Source organism: Lactuca saligna, chromosome 3 (assembly GCF_052625555.1).
Source record: "Lactuca saligna cultivar CGN05327 chromosome 3, ASM5262555v1, whole genome shotgun sequence".
NCBI classification, from domain to species: Eukaryota; Viridiplantae; Streptophyta; class Magnoliopsida; order Asterales; family Asteraceae; genus Lactuca; species Lactuca saligna.
In genome coordinates this window covers 187,927,757-187,947,089 of record NC_136419.1, presented here as the reverse complement: position 1 = coordinate 187,947,089, position 19,333 = coordinate 187,927,757, and the positions used below count along the sequence as shown (strand labels likewise).

Genomic DNA, 19,333 nt, shown 5'->3' with positions numbered 1-19,333 from the left:
TTTGGCCTTCAAAGTATTTTTGGTTGGTCCCTTGATTTATTCCAAGGCTTTTGGTGGTGTTGGATGGCTTTCAAACACCTTAGAATGATATTTATGCAAGGTTTTGGGGAGTTTACGGCCCAAGAACTCTCCTTGGCCATAAACTCATCTAAGTCCTCCAAAGTTAATGTTTCAAGTGTCCAAATGCAAGAATCAAAGTCCCATAATTCATATCTAAGCTGTAGGGGTGATTTGGGAGGGTTTAAGGGCTTGAAAACCCTCATTACATGAGTTTACGGCCCAAGAGTATTCCTTGGCCGTAAACTCCTCTAATCATCACCAAATGCAAGTTTTACATGTTTAGATTATGTATTCTAAAGTCTCATAGCCATATCTAAGGTCCAAACTAGTCAAGGAAGGGTTTAAAGGCTCAAAACCCATCATTTTGGGTGTTCACGGCCTAAGCACCTTCTTAGGCCGTAAACTCACATGCACGGTCCAATTTCTTGTTTAAATCCCGAATTTGAAGGCTAAAGGTGCTTTAGATCAAAGCTAGGGAGGTACCTTAAGGATTTGAAGCCTTAAATTTGAGTTTTGGACACTAAATCTTTGGATTTTGGAGAGAGGTTAGAGAGAGAGTAGTGAGAGAGGGAAAAAGCTTCAAATGAAAGCTGAAACACATTTATATAGTTCCCAAAATTTACACGCGGTGGAATTTTACCCGATACCAACGCTAATCGCGGCTTTTGGTCGCACCCGATTGAGTTTCCGTCACCCGACGGGAACATTTTAAAATCTCGCGAAATAATCATGTTGGGAGAATAACATAAGTTTCTGAGTGCTTTAGACACTCATTAGGATAAAATAAACATATAATTTAAACAATTAAATTTTAACGAGAAATCGGAACGAATCCGATAACGGCGACTTTCCGGGTAGGACGGTTCTTGGCGACGAAGAAATTTCGGGTTGTTACAGTTAGCCCTCAATATGTCGTGGTATTGAGTCTTCCTCATCTCCTCATCCCCTACATACTCTGGCACCAGTAAGGCCCTCTCTTTGCATTATGTGGCACACTGGGAACCGTAATTAAACTAACTACTAGAATTATCTAAAAAAAACTAATAATAAAATGAAAGAGGTTTTCTGTAGTTTTGCAAGACTAGAAACTTAAGTACTTAACTAACACTCAAACAAAACAATTAGCAGCTAAAACAAATAAAAATAAACTAAATTCAATAATAAAGGAGACTTCTGTTTAGGTTCAACTTACTTATTCCTATGGTTGATTATATGGCAAGTGCAATGGATTAATTTGTCATTGGCTACCGATTAATGTGATTAGGTTCATATTCATTATTACTAATCCTTAGAAAACAAATCAATTCAAATAGTGGCCAATTCGTTAAATTAATGAGTTTACTAGTTTATTGATTTGGGTTAAGTACGACTTGTAGTTAGCTAATTAAATTGCTGATTCAATTAACGTCTTGTATGGTAGTTCGTCACAGAAGCTCTCACATTGATTTACCTATTTTCTATCTAACCCTAGTTTCATGTTCAATATTCCTAGGCATATAACATTGTATTCACACAAATTATATGAGACATGCAATCAAGAGATGTTCATGCAACTTAATATACTTGATAATTAATAGAAAATAGTTATTTGCAACACATGAGGGTCTTTAACAAGCTTAACAAAAAAAGATTCACCAAATTGAATTAATCCAACCACAAAATCAAACCATAGTGATAAATTTGTCTACCCTAAACAGAATAAACGAGTTTTTAGTTCATGTTCATAGCGGAAAACATCTCATAAACTAAGCCTAATGATTCACACATGATGTAAACACTAGATTAAGAAAAGAGAATATAATCGTGCCTTTTGATCCCCTTAAAATTGAATGCTAAGGTTGATGCATGAGTTCCAAAGCCCCATCTGCACTTTCAATCGCAATTCAATCCCCAAAGGTTCTAGGAAAAGTTCTTGTTTCGTGGGTTTATGCCCATTATATAGTTTTCTGAAAACAGGGGCAACTCGTCGAGTCCATGTACCGACTCATCGAGTTCCTCACTTAAAATTCGTGTGCAGTAAAACACCCATTTGTTCATGAAGTTTCGTGCCTACTCGTCGAGTACGTTTCCGACTTGCTCAGTACATCTGATTTTTTGACTCTTTTTCTTCTTTCTTCAATTCCCGAGCTTCCGATTGCATTTCCCGCTTTCTTTTGCTTCCGAGCATGTCTTTTAGGCTGAAATTATACTTTAAACATAATTAAGTACCTTTTTGTTCATCCATTGAAATAAATTAGACAAAAAGTATAAAGATTCTACACAAAATATATAACTTAATATGCACGTATCAAAATACGCCACACTTGACTTTTGCTTGACCCCAAGCAAAACTGAATTTTAGCACACTAGCATCACATAAGGCAATCCCAATCAAACCCAACCATTATGCCAAGACCGCAGTGCATGGATTTATTTCTCAAAATTTTCCTAAGGACCCCTAATCCTAAATACTTAGAATCCTCATAAACACTCGCCCACTTCTTAACCTAACGATATTTTTTGTCAAGCAAACCAAGCATACATAATCTAGAAAATGACAACTTTTCGCTACCACAATGGGGCACTTTGAATTCTTCATTTATTTGATCTTGATTTCTTTGAATTCACTACCTTCTTTGTTTGGTTTTTGGTATCTTAATTTTTTATTTTTTGATTCTTCATAATATTTTATCTTTTGATATTCAAACTTCGACTGCTCCAAAAATTTTATAAATTTTGTTCCAATTCACTCTTTTTTTACATGTATCACACTTTTTTTCACTCACTACCTACATGCTTAATTAAGGGCGCTCAACTTTAACCTTTATTGGTTAAAGGTACTAATCTTCCTGGATACATTTCAAGTACACGATGCTAAACCTATTGTGTCCCTCAAACTAAGCGAGATTGTGTTTTTTTCCCATGATTTCACTAGAATAAAGGGGACCACAAATGCATTAGAATGCATATAGGCTCAACTAAACATTTGGGTCCTCGTAAAATTTTCAAACATAAAACTAGCATGGATTCCTAATTACTTTTACCAAAATTTCCTAAATTAACCCTAGCATGTTTTATGCAAAAATTTTAAAATTAATTTAAATTTTAACTAAATGTAATCAACCCCTACCCCACACTTAATTTATGTAATGTCCCTATTATATATTATAGATGATAAAGAAAAGATAAAAATAAAGATGGAATTGGAACAAACTCCCCTAGGATAGTAGTTGCGATGTTGATATTTTTCTTGTTAAGCTCCATCTTCAATTGACTTTAGGCATGGGAACACCTCATCCATGCCTTGGGCATCAAATCTCGTGTGGTATAGCTCATAATATTGACGGAAAAATTCTTGGAAACACTTGGAAAATGATCTTAAAAAATGTAGTCAATTGTCGCGCCAAATATCATCAAATCTTTGGCATGAAAGGTAAAATAATGGTCAACTCGTTGAGTTCCTAGGGTGACTCGCCGAGTGGAAGTGTAATGTATAAAAAGTCGAGTTTTCTCATATGGACTCACCGAGCCCGTATTGTGCACGCGTCGAGTCTATCATTGAATGGAAAAATATGTTTCTGCTCCAAGTCCGCCATTCAGGTTCGTAGGTAATATCAAATTGATACTTTTCTCATTGTCCTTCAGTGACTAAGCTCTTGATAACCCCTTTCATTATCAGACTCGTAACTAGACTCAAAACTTCTCTCTATCTCTTTTTTTTTCTTTCTTTCTTGGACTCGATTCTTTTCCTTATTTCGCCTTCACTCCATACTCTCGCATGCAACCCTCAAATTGAAAAGATCAAAACAAACACCAATGATAGGAAAGGAAAACAAATAAAACAACCTAAATAATCCTAGTTACTTTAAGTTCACACATCAACCAAAAGAAACCAAAAACAAATAAAAATTGTTTCAAACTCAATCACAAAAACATAAATAAAAAGATATTTAATGTTCGTCTCCTACTTCATCCTCTACCCTTCCACTTCCTCTGGCTCCACGTTGGCGTTGATTTATCCTTTCGTCCTAACTTCTCACTTACGGGTATCCGGGCCCATCCATAGGTTGAATATTTAGATGATTGAACAAATGAATAAATGAGTTATTGTGGTAGTTCATACTTCTTCCAAGATCATTTTGGTATATTCTTAACTCAACATTGTATAAATCCATGGGCAACTCATCATCCACCAGAATTACCGGTGGGTCTTCTCGTGCATGCTCTTGTCTTGGTCGGGCCCTCCTTCCCAGCTCCTCGGGTGTCTCAACGACATCATCATTTGGAATAGCAAAGTGGCCACCACCATAATCTTCAACTATTCTTGCCCTTTGATAAATCATAATACCCAATGGATGTTTGGGTACCATTGTCAAGAATTCCCAACTCCTCTTTCCAATACCCCATATGACCTTGCTAATCGAGTCACGAACATCCCTCTATTTATTTTTGAAGTATTCTAATTCTTTACTGCCCCTTCACCCAAATATCTCGCCAAAAAATAAGGTATGTTGTAAAACGTGTTCGTCATAATGATACCCCACAAATAGAAAATGTCAAGAGTCGGAACTTTATCATCATCTTTGTGCATATTTATGGTGCTCGTGATCAATCAATGAATAAAACGGTGAATGGGAAAACGAATGCTTTTCTCTTGAGCCACCAAGGGAATATAGACCAGATTTACTAAAGTATTCTACCATGTGGAGGCGACTGTACCTTCCAATAAATCCCTATGGTAGTGATCAAGGAAAGCACCAAAAGGGCCAAGTCATGCCCACATGTTGGTTATAAATGTCTATCCTCCACCCAAGCTCTACAACTCTACAATGGTAGACTTCCCCACTAAGGCATAATGTGAGGACACTCGGTTGTAAAAGTCATTACCCTTGTGGAAAGAAACAGTAGAGAAAAATTCTTAACAAAGCTCTTGATACACCGGTTCTTGTATCCTAAATAACCAGCTCTACCCGCCACATGTAATGGAAGTCCCATTGTGCACAAACGTGTTGACCAAATACGAGGTCATGTCTTCGACCAATCCAACATGCCCCAACCATTTCCAATTTATTTCATTTAGGACATATATCTCCTTTTTCTTTAGTATTTCTAGCTTCTTCTTTGCCCGAACAATCAATGATTTTGAGTTCATTTGCGAAAAAGTCAACCAAGGAATGTCTCCATGGCTGCCTCCCAAACTTTGGCCCCTCCTTGACATTTCTTATAAAATAACAGAAGATAAAACAACACAAAAATGCCAAAGAAACGTTAAAACAAATAAAATTTAGACAACTGCAGAATGGACTCGTCGAGTCCATGAACGGACTCGGCAAGTAGCAAGAACTGTCTGAGTCGTTACCTTTATTCATAACTATTTAGCCATCAAAACTCTAAATTTGTTCCAGGGGTTTGTTAAGGGATGCATATCAAGTGTTAATTCACAATTTTTTTTTTAACTATAACACCCTAGTTTGGCCAAAATTGAAACCCAAGAAATTTCAAAAAACCGATTTTTTCACAAATTGACAAATTAAAGTCATCAAAACATTGAAGATTGAATCTTTATTAGAAATTAGACAGAAGAATGTTACCTTTTTGGAAGAAATTGGAAGTAATTAGAATAAATTGAGCTAACTGCTTGAAGGAAGCTTGGCACAACGAGTGTGGCTGTGGATTCTGTGGAATGAATACACTTTAACTTTTAGGGTTAAAACCCTAATTAACAGAGTGTAAAAATAATTTTTTTTCAGTTAAAAAGTAGACTCGTCGAGTAGAGGGTACGACTCAGTGAGTAAGTTTTGGTTTTAAAGAAAAGTCGCGAATTCTCAACTGTAGTCGCCGAGTCTGTGTGTGGACTCGGTGAGTCAACAGCTCTGTTTGAATTTTTTTTGTTATACTCAAATTTATTCCACCACACCACACCAAACACTTAAGCTTTGATTGTCCTCAAGCAATCACTTTAGATAAATAAGAAGATTCAGATAGACAAATCCTAAGAAAAGAAATAAAAGATGAAAAAATAAAATGAAAAAAAGAAAGGTAATAAGAAAGCAACCTCTAGTATCAGGTTGCCTCCCGTAAGCTCTTCTTTTTTAGGAGTCTTTAGTTGGACTCCTACCCGCTCTACGTCTCAGTGGATTCCTCTAAGTCTAACCATTCTTCAAGCCCTTCATCCTCTTGCATTCCTTCTTCATATCGATTGACCCGATGTCTGTTGACTTTGAAGCTTGGCCCATTTTTACTCCATAGCTCAATCACCCCATATGGAAATAAATGTTTTATTGTAAGAGGCCCGTAACAACGAGTGCGTAATTTTCCTGGAAAGAGCTTTAACCTCGAATTGTACAAGAGATCTTTTTTTTCCTTCCTCAAACTCTTTATTACCCTTCAACCTTGCATCATGCCATCTCTTGCTCTTGTCTTTATAAATAAATGAGTTAGTGTAAGATTCATTCCTTAATTCGTCCAAGGCATTCATTTGAAAATGTCGATTTGCATGCAACTCATTCGGCTCAAAATTACATGTTTTCAAAGCCCAATAGACTTTGTGTTCAAGCTCCATGGGTAAATGGCAATTTTTACCATACACTAGCTTATAGGGTGTGGCTCCAATGGGTGTCTTGAATGCGGCCCTAAATGCCCAAAGTGCATTATCCAATTTGTTCGCACAATCTTTTTGATTATTGCCCACCGATTTCTCTAGTATCCTTTTTAGTGCCCTATTTGTAATTTTGGTTTACCCATTTGTTTGTGGATGATAAGGTGTTCAAAATCTATGGTGTAACTCATATTTTTGCAACACTTTTGCTGGTTGATCATTTGCAAAATGTGTACCCTATCACTAATTAACGTCTTCGGCACTCCAAATCTAGAAAATAATTCCTTCAAAAATTTTACCACAACCCTAACATCATTGGTGGGTAATGCTTATGATTCCACCCACTTTGACACATAATCCACTGCCACTAGAATGTATTTGTTGCTATTGGATGAAGGAAATGGTCCCATAAATTCCACACCCCATACTTCAAAGATTTAACAAACTTGAATATCTATTTGGGCCATCTCATTTCTTGCCGATATATTACCCATTCTTTGGCAAGCATCACACTCCCTTACGTGAGTAGCAACGTCTTTGAAGATAGTAGGCCAATAGAAATCAAAATCAAACACTTTTTTAGTAGTGTATTGGACCCCATGATGTCCTCCCGCCGGTCCATTGTGGCAACGATCTAATATATTTCGAATTTCCTTTCCAAAAACGCATTTCCTTATGATTCCGTCCGCGCAGCTCCTAAAAAGATACAGATCATCCTAGAAATAATATTTCATTTCAGAAAAGATTTATTTATTTTATTTTATTTATTTATTTATTTATTATGAGTGAGGTCTTTTGGAAGGTAGTTGCCAACCAACTAATTTTCAATATCCGTATACCATGGTTCTTCCCCCACAATTACAATTAAATATTCCTCCGGGAAGCTATCTTGAATACCCATGTTGTGTATCTCCTCCCTCTCTAGATTTTCTAGTCTAGAAAGATGGTCATCAACGACATTCTCCATTCCCTTTATATCCTTGATCTCGATATCCATTTCTTGCAGTAAAAGCACCCATCGAAACAATATTGGCTTCACATCATGCTTCGCAAACAAATATTTAATAGCAGAGTGGTCAATAAAAACAGTTGTTTTAGATAAAATAAGATAGGGGCGAAATTTGTCAAAGGCATACACCATGGCTTATAGTTCTTTTTCGGTTATGGTGTAGTTTTCATGGGTCGGGTTCAAAGTCTTTCTTACATAGTAAATGGGTCAAAAGTACTTATCAACCCTTTGTCCAAGAACGACTCCTAAGGAAAAATCGCTTGCATCACACATTATTTCAAAGGGTAGGTTCCAATTCGGGGCGATAATGATCGAGGCATTAGATAAATTTTCATTTAAAATCTTAAAGGCCGCTAGATACTCTTTCGAAAAGTTAAAATGTGCATCTTTTAGAAGTAATTGAGTAAGAGGTCTAGTTATTTTAGAAAAAATATTTTATAAAACATCGGTAGAAACCCGTGTGCCCTAAAAAACTCCTAACGCACTTCACATTAGTCGCAGGGGGTTACCTACCAATAGTTTCAAATTTGGCTCGACCCACCTCAATCCTAGCCTTGGATACCTTGTGACATAGGACTATTCCCTCTTTAACCATAAAGTGACATTTTTCCTAATTAAAGACTAGATCGGTTTGGTCACACCTGGCAAGCATTAAGTCAAGGTTAGTAAGGCAATTATGAAAAGGAGAGCCAAAAACAGAAAAATCATCCATAAAAACTTCCATAAACTTTTCTACCATATCATGGAATATAGATATCATGCATCTTTGAAAATTCGTGGCTGCATTGCATAACTCAACAGGAATGCATCGATAGGATAGATTCCCACTTGGGCAAGTGAACTTCATATTTTCTTGGTCAATTGGATCAATGGTATTTTCAAGTAACTTGAAAACCCATCTAATAAATAGTAATAGTTATGACCAGATAATTGTTCAAGCATTTGATCAATAAAAGAAACGGGATAGTGGTTTTTACGAGTGGCATCATTTAAATTTCGGTAATCAATGCACACTAGCCAACCGGTTATCGTTCGAGTTGGTATGAGCTCATTCTTATCGTTTGTCACTACTTTCATCCCTCCTTTCTTAGTCACCACTTGAACAAGACTAACCCATGGACTATTGGAAATGGAATATATGATCCTTGCATCTAGAAGCTTGACCGCCTCGTTCTTGACCACTTCTTGCATGTTTGGGTTCAGCCTCCTTTGATGTTGCACTACCGACTTTGCTCTTTCTTCCAGATTGATCTTGTGAGAGCAATATGAAGGAATTATTGTTGGATAAGGTGTCTAAGTCCATAACTATTTCTGGTATGTACTTGACCCGACCCGGCATGGTCCATTTGGGTTGCATGGCATCATGCAATTGGATAGACTAAATGAGAGAAATAACACTTGGAGATTATTAATATATTATAAGTTCTAATATATTAATAATATTATTTGATTAGTTTGATAAAGAATTAATTTAGAATTAATTATGTGATCAAAAGATAACTAATTAAACATATGGGTTGATTATGTAAATCATCCATATCTTGTATAGTGGGCTAAAAGGCTCCATGGACTATCAAGTTGGGTTCCACCCATAGGATGCTCCATGGATGCTCAATGGGAGTTACAAACCCATGGGTCATGGAAATGAAGAGTCATGACACATTAGGGTTTAACCCTAGATGTGTCAACACTATATAAGTAACATGTTCTCCACCTAAAATCGGCTACACTAAGAAACAAGAGGGCTTGGCCGATTTTGAGAAGTGTGTGTTCTCTCATAAGTTCTTCCAAGAGCATTTGGTGTTGTGTGAAGCATTTGAGGCATCACACTTGGGGTACTAGGCTCACAAGGTTTCAAGGAACACAAACAACAACAAGGTAAGTTATTCTATCTATACTTTATGTTAAAATTGTTCCCCATGTATGCTAGATAGGAATATAACCTTGGAATTCAACTTTGCATGATAATTAGACAAACATAGATCCAAGGTTATTAGGGTTGCATGTACACTTAGGAAGTGTTAGAATGCTCAAAACCCATCAATTATCCCTTTAATATTGGTGATTTTCCATCAAATGACATTCCTTATCTTCTTTAAAACTCAAACTAACTCTTCCTTTTTAGATTTTGTGAGGTCAGAAGCTATAATTATAGGTTTTTGTCCACCTTCTTCAAGAAATGCATACTATAAATGATAAGGTAGAGTTTTCAACTCTGATTTCGTGTTTTGTATACTACACACATCAGGTCTAGTGATGGGACTTGTCGAGTCCAAGCCAAAATTTCTTCCGGTCATGATTTATCAATTGAACTCGTTAAGTCAGTGACTGCGACTCGGTCAGTCGGGTTTTCTGCACCTCTGATTAACTCATTATATTCAGCTTCTTCGAGTAGTCTCTCTATCTCCATCAGGTCTCTTTCAGCATCAAAATCATCGTCTAAGGCTGTGGCCGAATTGCTTGGCTTGTTTTCTTCCCATTCTTCCATTAATTCTTCCAACATATCAACCAAAAATGTTGTGTCATCACTATATCTTGCATGCTTCATGGCTTGATCAACTCCGAATGTAACTGATTCGTCTCCCACTTAAAGGGTAAGTTTATAATCTTCCATGTCTACTATAGCACTTGAAGTATTTTGGAAAGTTCTTCCAAGAATGAGGGGAACTTGAAGATCTGCTTCCATATCTAGTACTACGAAGTCCGTGGGGAACACAAACTTATCAACTTTCACCAATAGTTATTCGCATATTCCCCTCGGAAATATCACCATTTTATTTGCTAAGTGAATTTCCATTCGACTTGGCCTTGGGTCGGAAGATTTAACTTCTTAAAGAATAAATATGGCATGAGGTTGACACTCGCCCCCGAATAAGCTAATGCATGGATAGTTTCTAAAATTCCCGAATTGACAAAGCAAGGTCAAACTACCCGAGTCACCCTTCTTCTTAGGTAATTTGTTCAACATGGCCACTGAACAATTTTCATTTAGAACCACCTTCTTCACTTCTTCCATCTTCTTTCTATTTGTAAGAACCTCCTTTAAAAATTTGGCATACATAGGCATTTGTGCAACTACCTGGATGAATGACATATTAATTTGAAGTTCTTTTATGTGTTCTAGGAACATTTGATAATCAATATTATGCTTATCTTGTTTGGCTCGACTTGGAAACGGAAGTCGAGGCTGATGTGGCTTAACAGGAGGTTTATTTTTCTGTTCAGGTGGTGGGCTCGTCGAGTCCATGTCTGCGACTTGGGTCGGGATTTTTCGATTCTTGTGTTTCTGCTTCTTCTTCTTGCACCAATTTAGGATCTTCTTTCTGAATAGGGGCCAGAGGAGTAATAATCTTCCCACTCCGACTTATCATGATGTTTGTATGTGCTCCTTTCAGATTATTTTCGGTATTACTAGGAAGTCCACCCGGTCGTCTCTTATTTATTTAAAGTGCAAGTTTGCCCAGCTGTTTTTCAATGTTGAGAATGGAGGCTTGTTGATTCCTAAATAGAGCTTTCTGAGCTTTCATCATAATTTGGTGCTCTTTAATCATGCTTTGTTGATTTCTCAACATCTTTTGTTGATCTTTTATTGCAGCATCGGTATCGTTGTGCCTTTTGTTTTTGGATGCAGCTGCAAACCTTGTTATCTGTTGTAGATATGGATATGTCTACTTAATCAAGCATAAGTCAGAGACTTTCGAGAAGTTTAAGGAATTTAAACAGGAAGTCGAGAATCAATTGGGCAGGAACATTAAGATGCTTCGATCCGATCGGGGTGGTGAGTATCTTAGTTCAGAGTTCCTCGACTATCTAAGGGAATGTGGGATTGTCTCACAATTGACACCTCCCAGGACACCGCAGTTGAATGGTGTGGCTGAGAGGCGTAATCGAACCTTGTTAGACATGGTTCGTTCCATGATGAGTCAAGCTTCGCTACCAATCTCATTCTGGGGGTATGCTTAGAGACTGCCGCCCATATCCTTAATCTAGTCCCTACAAAGAAAGTTGCCAAAACTCCTCACGAGATGTGGACTGGTAAAGTACCTAAACTAGACCACATCAAGATTTGGGGTTGCGAGGCTTTCGTGAGACGCGAGACTCATGATAAGCTCGAACCCCGAAGCGAGAGGTGTATTTTCATCGGCTACCCACAGCAATCCTTTGGTTACCTCTTCTACAGACCTAGTGACAATGTGGTCTTTGTAGCAAGAAGAGGAGTCTTTCGAGAAAGAGAGTTTATAAGCCAAAGAGACAGTGGGAGGCAAGTTGATCTTGAAGAAATTCAAGAGTCAAGTGGTGAAGGAACTTCAAACTCTAGCCCTCAACATGAGGAGGAAACTCCTGTTGAGCCAATTGACGAATCTGTACCTCTGAGGCGTTCCACGAGAGTTAGGAGTGCACCTGAGCATTACTATGGATTCCATATTACTGCAGAAGGTGAGACACTTATTAGTGATGGGACACTAGTAAGTCAAGATAACCCTAACAGCTACGAGGAAGCCATGGCAGGCCCCAAGTCTGCTAAATGGAAAGAGGCTATGGATAGCGAGATACAATCCATGTATGACAATCAAGTTTGGAACTTGGTTGAGAATGTACCAGGTCGAAAGACTGTAGGGTGCAAATGGGTCTTCAAGAAGAAGACCGACATGGATGGTAAAGTACACACTTATAAGGCTAGACTGGTTGCAAAGGGCTTCTCTCAAATTCCTGGAGTGGATTATGATGAGACCTTTTCTCCAGTAGCCAAGATTAAGTCTATTCGGGTTCTGTTAGCCATAGCCGCATTTCATGACTATGAAATTTGGCAAATGGATGTCAAAACCGCTTTCCTTAATGGAAAGTTGGCTGAAGATGTTTACATGAGTTAGCCAGAGGGTTTTGTCAGCAACGAGTACCCTAATAGAGTGTGTAAGCTTGAGAAGTCCATTTATGGATTAAAGCAAGCACCTCGCAGATGGAATCTTTGCTTTGATGAAAAGGTCAAGGAATTTGGCTTTTCTAGGAGTGAAGATGAATCTTGTGTATATGTCAAGGCTAGTGGGAGTATAGTTAGCTTTTTGGTATTGTATGTGGATGACATACTACTCATAGGAAACGACATTCCAACCCTGCAGGAAGTAAAGTCCTGGCTTGGAAAGTGTTTCGCTATGAAGGACCTTGGTGAAGCTGCCTATATTTTGGGGATAAGGATCTTGAGAGATCGGAGTAAAAGACTAATTGGACTTAGTCAAAGTACCTACTTGGATAAGGTGCTGAAGAGATTCAGAATGCAAGACTCCAAGAAAGGAGAGTTGCCCATCCAGAGTAATGCCAAACTGAGTAAGACACAAAGCCCTAGCACTGAGGTTGAGATAGCACAAATGAGTCGAGTACCTTATGCTTCGGCTATAGGATCGATCATGTATGCTATGACGTGTACACGACCTGATGTAGCTTTTGCCCTAAGCATGGTTAGCAGGTTTCAGGGGAACCCTGGCAAGGCACACTGGACTGCGGTAAAGAATATTCTCAAGTACCTACGAAGGACTAAGGACTGGGTCCTTACCCTCGGTGGGAGTGATGACTTGAGAGTTGTAGGGTATAGTGATGCTAGCTTCCAGACTGATAGGGATAACTTCCGCTCTCAGTCGGGTTAGGTCTTTACCCTAAATGGAGGAGCAATTTCTTGGAAGAGTTCCAAGCAAGAGACAGTAGCATATTCTACTTGTGAATCAGAGTATATTGCAGCTAGCGAGGCGGCAAAGGAGGCGTTATGGCTGAGGAACTTCATTGGAGACCTTGGAGTTGTACCAGCTATTAAAGAGCCAATGGAAATTTTCTGTGATAGTGAAAGTGTTGTTGCCTTAGCCAAGGAACCAAGGGATCATGGGAGATCCAGACACATCGACAGAAAATACCATTTCATCAGACATCGGATCGAAGAAGGACTCCTCGTGGCAAAGAGGGTATCATCAGATGAGAATTTGGCAGATCCCCTCACGAAGGGACTGACTCGGGTTAAGCATCTCCAGCATGCTCGGAGCATAGGGCTGAAGGATGATATTAGATTTAGTAGTTAGATAACCTCGAAATTTGTAAAGTGTAATTGACATCTGATGATGAATAAAAGTGTTTTATTTATGAGTAAAGTGTTACTATCTCTTGTCGATCGTTTACTATATTTCTTTTTCATGTTTTGACTTCCAGAATAATTTTGTTTGGTATAACATATTATTCAAACCTCCAGAGTCGGTCATATGTCGGAAGTAGATATGAATCAAGACTGTCATGTTTGGTTGTAGACGTCTTGGACAAGGCTACAACAATCATGAGTGCTCATAAGTTCTGAGCATTGGACTCAACCCACGCTCACTGGAATCACTTCATGGAATTCTATCTCGAGTGATCGTAAGACGGTAATATCATATAAGTCTTTAAACCTAGAGATATGATTTGTTACTTACAAGTTGGTTATGCACTGATTGTACGAAAAATGCATTGGTAACTCGATGTTATAAATCGTGCTCTTGTGTGTAATTCAATGAGTTGTAGAACAAACATATGAGTCGAAGTTTATCTGTTCCTTCTTGGATTAGAAGCTGATATCTGGGCCCCTCGATGATTTTGTTTTGACCTATGTACTGGGCCTGGTCAGAACTAAATTGATGTGTTCAATGAAGTTCTTTGTCAAACAAATCGGAAATCGGGAAACAAACTGTTGGACAATAATTAAGACATTGTTCCATGTATTTGTCCGACTGATATCTAGAACAGAGGATTATATGATCACTTATCTTAAATGGCGTACCATCATCTTCTCAGTTTCGAGAAACCTTGTAAAGAGCTACGATTGCTGATCGGTTCCTGAAGTCATACTTGCAGTAATAGTTATTAGACTTATCCAAGTGGGAGACTGTTGGATAAGGTGTCTAAGTCCATAACTATTTCTGGTATGTACTTGACCCGACCCGGCATGGTCCATTTGGGTTGCATGGCATCATGCAATTGGATAGACTAAATGAGAGAAATAACACTTGGAGATTATTAATATATTATAAGTTCTAATATATTAATAATATTATTTGATTAGTTTGATCAAGAATTAATTTAGAATTAATTATGTGATCAAAAGATAACTAATTAAATATATGGGTTGATTATGTAAATCATCCATATCTTGTATAGTGGGCTAAAAGGCTCAACGGACTATCAAGTTGGGTTCCACCCATAGGATGCTCCATGGGAGTTACAAACCCATGGGTCATGGAAATGAAGAGTCATGACACATTAGGGTTTCACCCTAGATGTGTCAACACTATATAAGTAACATGTTCTCCACCTAAAATCGGCTACACTAAGAAACAAGAGGGCTTGGCTGATTTTGAGAAGTGTGTGTTCTCTCATAAGTTCTTCCAAGAGCATTTGGTGTTGTGTGAAGCATTTGAGGCATCACACTTGGGGTGCTAGGCTCACAAGGTTTCAAGGAACACAAACAACAACAAGGTAAGTTATTCTATCTATACTTTATGTTAAAATTGTTCCCCATGTATGCTAGATAGGAATATAACCTTGGAATTCAACTTTGCATGATAATTAGACAAACATAGATCCAAGGTTATTAGGGTTGCATGTACACTTAGGAAGTGTTAGAATGCTCAAAACCCATCAATTATCCCTTTAATATTGGTGATTTTCCATCAAATGACATTCCTTATCTTCTTTAAAACTCAGACTAACTCTTCCTTTTTAGATTTTGTGAGGTCAGAAGCTATAATTATAGGTTTTTGTCCACCTTCTTCAAGAAATGCATACTATAAATGATAAGGTAGAGTTTTCAACTCTGATTTCGTGTTTTGTATACTACACACATCAGGTCTAGTGATGGGACTTGTCGAGTCCAAGCCAAAATTTCTTCCGGTCATGATTTATCAATTGAACTCGTTAAGTCAGTGACTGCGACTCGGTCAGTCGGGTTTTCTGCACCTCTGATTAACTCATTATATTCAGCTTCTTCGAGTAGTCTCTCTATCTCCATCAGGTCTCTTTCAGCATCAAAATCATCGTCTAAGGCTGTGGCCGAATTGCTTGGCTTGTTTTCTTCCCATTCTTCCATTAATTCTTCCAACATATCAACCAAAAATGTTGTGTCATCACTATATCTTGCATGCTTCATGGCTTGATCAACTCCGAATGTAACTGATTCGTCTCCCACTTAAAGGGTAAGTTTATAATCTTCCATGTCTACTATAGCACTTGAAGTATTTTGGAAAGTTCTTCCAAGAATGAGGGGAACTTGAAGATCTGCTTCCATATCTAGTACTACGAAGTCCATGGGGAACACAAACTTATCAACTTTCACCAATAGTTATTCGCATATTCCCCTCGGAAATATCACCATTTTATTTGCTAAGTGAATTTCCATTCGACTTGGCCTTGGGTCGGAAGATTTAACTTCTTAAAGAATAAATATGGCATGAGGTTGACACTCGCCCCCGAATCAGCTAATGCATGGATAGTTTCTAAAATTCCCGAATTGACAAAGCAAGGTCAAACTACCCGAGTCACCCTTCTTCTTAGGTAATTTGTTCAACATGGCCACTGAACAATTTTCATTTAGAACCACCTTCTTCACTTCTTCCATCTTCTTTCTATTTGTAAGAACCTCCTTTAAAAATTTGGCATACATAGGCATTTGTGCAACTACCTGGATGAATGACATATTAATTTGAAGTTCTTTTATGTGTTCTAGGAACATTTGATAATCAATATTATGCTTATCTTGTTTGGCTCGACTTGGAAACGGAAGTCGAGGCTGATGTGGCTTAACAGGAGGTTTATTTTTCTGTTCAGGTGGTGGGCTCGTCAAGTCCATGTCTGCGACTTGGGTCGGGATTTTTCGATTCTTGTGTTTCTGCTTCTTCTTCTTGCACCAATTTAGGATCTTCTTTCTGAATAGGGGCCAGAGGAGTAATAATCTTCCCACTCCGACTTATCATGATGTTTGTATGTGCTCCTTTCAGATTATTTTCGGTATTACTAGGAAGTCCACCCGGTCGTCTCTTATTTATTTAAAGTGCAAGTTTGCCCAGCTGTTTTTCAATGTTGAGAATGGAGGCTTGTTGATTCCTAAATAGAGCTTTCTGAGCTTTCATCATAATTTGGTGCTCTTTAATCATGCTTTGTTGATTTCTCAACATCTTTTGTTGATCTTTTATTGCAGCATCGGTATCGTTGTGCCTTTTTTTTTGGATGCAGCTGCAAACCTTGTAAGCATATCTTTAAAGTCTAATTTCTTTTCTTGCACTGCCTCCTCCTTTTGATAAACACCTCTTGCTTTTTTCTTGTACTTTTCTTCCTTCGCCTTCTTGTATTCATCATTGGCTAGCCATTCTTTCTTTGGTTTTCACCAATCATCACCATATCTATCACCACTTGAGTAATACACTTGGGCTTTCCGGTTCCCATTCTCATCAAGATCACAATCCTTAGTAAGATGAGGACCTCTACAGTTATCACATCCTACTCTAATGACATGGATGGATTGGTCTATCTTAGTCATTCTTCGATCCATGCTCTCCAATTTTTCAATCACTTCTGCCATATCATCGGTTATAGCATTCACCGGCCCTCTAGTTGAGTCATTCCTTGGGTTATGATATTCCATAGAGTGCTTATAGAATTCTTCAATGAGTTCCTTAACTTCAACAAGATTTTTCTTTGTTAATGGGCCTTGAGAGTCAAGGAGTTGTCTAGTGGTGACATTTACCCCATCATAAAAGATTGATACTTTTTGTTGCACATTGAGGTCATCTTGTGGGCAATTCCTAATTACACCCTTGTAGTGCTCCCATGCTTCGTATAGCGACTCACCCATTTGTTGTTCAAAATTTGAAATGGACTTTTAAGTTTAGCAACTTTAGATGTTGGGCAAAATTGTTCTAAAAACTCCTCACACATTTTTACCCATATAGTAATCGCGCCAAGTGGTAGTGCTTTAAACCCCTCCTTTGTGGCCCCTTTAAAGGCGACAAGGAACATTCTCAACAACATCATTTCTCTTGTTACATTCGGAATGCTAAAGTAGTCGGTAATGTCGTTCAGTTCATCAAGATGCTTATAAGAGTCTTCATGATCCTTTCCGGTGAAAGGAATATTCTTCAATGCAGAGAGGATGTGCCCCTTAAGTTTAAATGTGGTAGTGGCAGGTATGGTGGGTTGCACAAACCCCGGACTAGTGTTGTCTCGAATTCTCTTTTTGTATGCCTCCATCGAGAGGTTGGCAATGTCTTCCATGGTGTTGTCGGGTTTGCCTTCTTGATCGCTTTCTTCTTCGTATTCAGACTTGTATTCGGTTACTTTTAGGATCAAATTTTCTTCAAAACTCTCAAACTTGCTTTCCTCGCTCTTTTGACTGCTAGACACATCTACTTTCTTGCTTTTCTTCTTCCTAAAGACTGATTTAAGGTCCTTGAAAGGTGATTTCCTTGACGAGTTTGAGTCGTCAACGACTTTATCCTTGTTCTTCCTAAGAGCAGATTTAGGGTCTTTGAATGGAGGAACCAAAGGTGTGTTTGAACCTCAGGTCATATAATACCTACAATTAAAACAAGAAACATGCATAAAAAGAACAAAAATGAAATAAAAAAAAAAAAAAACTAAAAATTTTTCTTTGGACTCGTCGAGTAGATGCGACTGGACTCGACGAGTCAAAGCTAAAACAGAATAAATAAATAAATAAATAAATAAATAAACAATTTAATCAAAAACCCTAAATATAGAAAAAAAAAACTTAAAACTTAAACCTAATAACTAATTTACTAAAGTAGTAACTTTGTGCAATATATATCTCACACAAATGATCGATAACACTAGCAATTAAAATTAATTTTTAGAACTGTTCTCCGGCAAGGGCACCAAAAACTTAATGTGTGTAAAATGCACTACTTTTAATCCCACTTTTAAATATAATTTAGACACACAAAAGTCAGTCTACCTGTCAATTGGTGGTATAGTTAAGAAAGTAGGGTATCGAACACAGGAAACGATAATTAAACTAACTACTAAAATTATCTAAAAAAAACTAATAATAAAAGGAAAGAGGTTTTCTATAGTTTTGCAAGAATAGAAACTTATTTACTTAACTAACACTCAAACAAAACAATTAGCAACTAAAACAAATAAAAATCAACTAAATTAAATAATAAAGGAGACTTCAGTTCGGGTTCAACTTACTTATTCCTATGGTTGATTTTATGGCAAGTGCAATTGATTAATTTGTCATTGGCTACCGATTAATGCGATTAGGTTCATGTTCACTATTACTAATCCTGAGAAAACAAATCAATTCAAACATTGGCCAATTGGTTAAATTAATGAGTTTACTAGTTTATTGATTTGGGTTAAGTAAGACTTGTAGTTAGCTAATTAAATTGCTAATTCAATTAACTTCTTGTATGGTTGTTTGTCACACAAGCTCACACATTGATTTACCTATTTTCTACATAACCCTAGTGTCATGTTCACTATTCCTAGGTATATAACATTGCTTTCACATAAATTATATGAGACAAGCAATCAAGAGATGTTCATGCAAACTTAAAATATTTGATAATTAATAAAAAATAGTTATTTGCGACACATGAGGATCTTTAACAAGCTTAACAAAACAAAATTCACCAGATCAAATTAATCCAACCCCAAAATCA

At 37.5% G+C, this 19,333-nt stretch overlaps 1 non-coding gene across 1 annotated transcript; it reads left to right on the top strand.

The window, feature by feature from the left end:
• The first annotated feature begins 17,431 nt into the window (after positions 1–17,431).
• Positions 17,432–17,537, top strand: LOC145037937 (small nucleolar RNA R71). Its single transcript, XR_013679047.1, has one exon. It is a non-coding gene; the product is annotated as a small nucleolar RNA R71 (small nucleolar RNA).
• The last annotated feature ends 1,796 nt before the right edge of the window (positions 17,538–19,333 follow it).